Raw genomic sequence first — 4525 nt, 5'->3', positions numbered from 1 at the left:
GTCATATGGCATGTGAGGTGTGTGAGCACTGTGTATGATGTGGTGCGCTCTCTGGTGAGCACTGGATGTCATATGGCATGTGAGGTGTGTGAGCACTGTGTATGATGTGGTGCGTTCTCTGGTGAGCACTGGATGTCATATGGCATGTGAGGTGTGTGAGCACTGGGTATGATGTGGTGCGTTCTCAGGTGAGCACTGGATGGCATATGGCATGTGAGGTGTGTGAGCACTGTGTATGATGTGGTGCGTTCTCAGGTGAGCACTGGATGTCATATGGCATGTGAGGTGTGTGAGCACTGGGTATGATGTGGTGCGCTCTCTGGTGAGCACTGGATGTCATATGGCATGTGAGGTGTGTGAGCACTGGGTATGATGTGGTGCGTTCTCAGGTGAGCACTGGATGTCATATGGCATGTGAGGTGTGTGAGCACTGTGTATGATGTGGTGCGCTCTCTGGTGAGCACTGGATGTCATATGGCATGTGATGTGTGCGAGCACTGTGTATGATGTGGTGCGTTCTCTGGTGAGCACTGGATGTCATATGGCATGTGAGGTGTGCGAGCACTGTGTATGATGTGGTGTGTTCTCCAGTGAGCACTGGATGTCATATGGCATGTGAGGTGTGTGAGCACTGTGTATGATGTGGTGCGTTCTCTGGTGAGCACTGGATGTCATATGGCATGTGAGGTGTGTGAGCACTGTGTATGATGTGGTGCGTTCTCTGGTGAGCACTGGATGACATATGGCATGTGAGGTGTGTGAGCACTGTGTATGATGTGGTGCGTTCTCAGGTGAGCACTGGATGTCATATGGCATGTGAGGTGTGTGAGCACTGGGTATGATGTGGTGCGTTCTCAGGTGAGCACTGGATGTCATATGGCATGTGAGGTGTGTGAGCACTGTGTATGATGTGGTGTGTTCTCCAATGAGCACTGGATGTCATATGGCATGTGAGGTGTGTGAGCACTGTGTATGATGTGGTGCGTTCTCAGGTGAGCACTGGATGTCATATGGCATGTGAGGTGTGTGAGCACTGTGTATGATGTGGTGCGCTCTCTGGTGAGCACTGGATGTCATATGGCATGTGAGGTGTGTGAGCACTGTGTATGATGTGGTGCGTTCTCAGGTGAGCACTGGATGTCATATGGCCTGTGAGGTGTGTGAGCACTGTGTATGATGTGGTGCGCTCTCAGGTGAGCACTGGATGTCATATGACATGTGATGTGTGCAAGCACTGGGTATGATGTGGTGCGTTCTCAGGTGAGCACTGGATGTCATATGGCCTGTGAGGTGTGTGAGCACTGTGTATGATGTGGTGCGTTCTCAGGTGAGCACTGGATGTCATATGGCCTGTGAGGTGTGTGAGCACTGTGTATGATGTGGTGCGCTCTCAGGTGAGCACTGGATGTCATATGGCCTGTGAGGTGTGTGAGCACTGTGTATGATGTGGTGCGTTCTCAGGTGAGCACTGGATGTCATATGGCATGTGAGGTGTGTGAGCACTGTGTATGATGTGGTACGTTCTCTGGTGAGCATTGGATGTCATATGGCATGTGAGGTGTGTGAGCACTGTGTATGATGTGGTGCGTTCTCTGGTGAGCACTGGATGTCTATGGCATGTGAGGTGTGTGAGCACTGTGTATGATGTGGTGTGTTCTCAGGTGAGCACTGGATGTCATATGGCATGTGAGGTGTGTGAGCACTGTGTATGATGTGGTGCGCTCTCTGGTGAGCACTGGATGTCATATGGCATGTGAGGTGTGTGAGCACTGTGTATGATGTGGTGCGCTCTCTGGTGAGCACTGGATGTCATATGGCATGTGAGGTGTGTGAGCACTGTGTATGATGTGGTGCGTTCTCAGGTGAGCACTGGATGTCATATGGCATGTGAGGTGTGTGAGCACTGTGTATGATGTGGTGCGCTCTCTGGTGAGCACTGGATGTCATATGGCATGTGAGGTGTGTGAGCACTGTGTATGATGTGGTGTGTTCTCCAGTGAGCACTGGATGTCATATGGCATGTGAGGTGTGTGAGCACTGTGTATGATGTGGTGCGTTCTCAGGTGAGCACTGGATGTCATATGGCATGTGAGGTGTGTGAGCACTGTGTATGATGTGGTGCATTCTCTGGTGAGCACTGGATGACATATGGCATGTGAGGTGTGTGAGCACTGGGTATGATGTGGTGCGTTCTCAGGTGAGCACTGGATGTCATATGGCATGTGAGGTGTGTGAGCACTGTGTATGATGTGGTGCGTTCTCTGGTGAGCACTGGATGTCATATGGCATGTGAGGTGTGTGAGCACTGGGTATGATGTGGTGCGTTCTCAGGTGAGCACTGGATGTCATATGGCATGTGAGGTGTGTGAGCACTGTGTATGATGTGGTGCGTTCTCTGGTGAGCACTGGATGTCATATGGCATGTGAGGTGTGTGAGCACTGTGTATGATGTGGTGCGCTCTCTGGTGAGCACTGGATGTCATATGGCATGTGAGGTGTGTGAGCACTGTGTATGATGTGGTGCGTTCTCTGGTGAGCATTGGATGTCATATGGCATGTGAGGTGTGTGAGCACTGTGTATGATGTGGTGCGCTCTCTGGTGAGCACTGGATGTCATATGGCATGTGAGATGTGTGAGCACTGTGTATGATGTGGTGCGTTCTCAGGTGAGCACTGGATGTCATATGGCATGTGAGGTGTGTGAGCACTGTGTATGATGTGGTGCGTTCTCTGGTGAGCACTGGATGTCATATGGCATGTGAGGTGTGTGAGCACTGTGTATGATGTGGTGCGCTCTCTGGTGAGCACTGGATGTCATATGGCATGTGAGGTGTGTGAGCACTGTGTATGATGTGGTGCGTTCTCTGGTGAGCATTGGATGTCATATGGCATGTGAGGTGTGTGAGCACTGTGTATGATGTGGTGCGCTCTCTGGTGAGCACTGGATGTCATATGGCATGTGAGGTGTGTGAGCACTGGGTATGATGTGGTGTGTTCTCAGGTGAGCACTGGATGTCATATGGCATGTGAGGTGTGTGAGCACTGGGTATGATGTGGTGCGTTCTCAGGTGAGCACTGGATGTCATATGGCATTTTAGGTGTGTGAGCACTGGGTATGATGTGGTGCGTTCTCTGGTGAGCACTGGATGTCATATGGCATGTGAGGTGTGTGAGCACTGGGTATGATGTGGTGCGTTCTCAGGTGAGCACTGGATGTCATATGGCATGTGAGGTGTGTGAGCACTGTGTATGATGTGGTGCGTTCTCTGGTGAGCACTGGATGTCATATGGCATGTGAGGTGTGTGAGCACTGTGTATGATGTGGTGCGCTCTCTGGTGAGCACTGGATGTCATATGGCATGTGAGGTGTGTGAGCACTGTGTATGATGTGGTGCGTTCTCTGGTGAGCATTGGATGTCATATGGCATGTGAGGTGTGTGAGCACTGTGTATGATGTGGTGCGCTCTCTGGTGAGCACTGGATGTCATATGGCATGTGAGATGTGTGAGCACTGTGTATGATGTGGTGCGCTCTCCGGTGAGCACTGGATGTCATATGGCATGTGAGGTGTGTGAGCACTGTGTATGATGTGGTGCGTTCTCTGGTGAGCACTGGATGTCATATGGCATGTGAGGTGTGTGAGCACTGTGTATGATGTGGTGCGTTCTCAGGTGAGCACTGGATGTCATATGGCATGTGAGGTGTGTGAGCACTGGGTATGATGTGGTGCGTTCTCAGGTGAGCACTGGATGTCATATGGCATGTGAGGTGTGTGAGCACTGTGTATGATGTGGTGCGTTCTCTGGTGAGCACTGGATGTCATATGGCATGTGAGGTGTGTGAGCACTGTGTATGATGTGGTGCGCTCTCTGGTGAGCACTGGATGTCATATGGCATGTGAGGTGTGTGAGCACTGTGTATGATGTGGTGCGTTCTCTGGTGAGCATTGGATGTCATATGGCATGTGAGGTGTGTGAGCACTGTGTATGATGTGGTGCGCTCTCTGGTGAGCACTGGATGTCATATGGCATGTGAGATGTGTGAGCACTGTGTATGATGTGGTGCGCTCTCCGGTGAGCACTGGATGTCATATGGCATGTGAGGTGTGTGAGCACTGTGTATGATGTGGTGCGTTCTCTGGTGAGCACTGGATGTCATATGGCATGTGAGGTGTGTGAGCACTGTGTATGATGTGGTGCGTTCTCTGGTGAGCACTGGATGACATATGGCATGTGAGGTGTGTGAGCACTGGGTATGATGTGGTGCGTTCTCAGGTGAGCACTGGATGTCATATGGCATGTGAGGTGTGTGAGCACTGGGTATGATGTGGTGCGCTCTCTGGTGAGCACTGGATGTCATATGGCATGTGAGGTGTGTGAGCACTGGGTATGATGTGGTGTGTTCTCAGGTGAGCACTGGATGTCATATGGCATGTGAGGTGTGTGAGCACTGTGTATGATGTGGTGCGTTCTCAGGTGAGCACTGGATGTCATATGGCATGTGAGGTGTGTGAGCACTGTGTATG

This window comes from Callospermophilus lateralis, unplaced genomic scaffold, assembly GCF_048772815.1.
Source record: "Callospermophilus lateralis isolate mCalLat2 unplaced genomic scaffold, mCalLat2.hap1 Scaffold_2965, whole genome shotgun sequence".
Lineage (NCBI taxonomy): Eukaryota > Metazoa > Chordata > Mammalia > Rodentia > Sciuridae > Callospermophilus > Callospermophilus lateralis.
The sequence above is the reverse complement of the archived record's forward strand: the minus strand, read 5'-3'. Positions refer to the sequence as shown.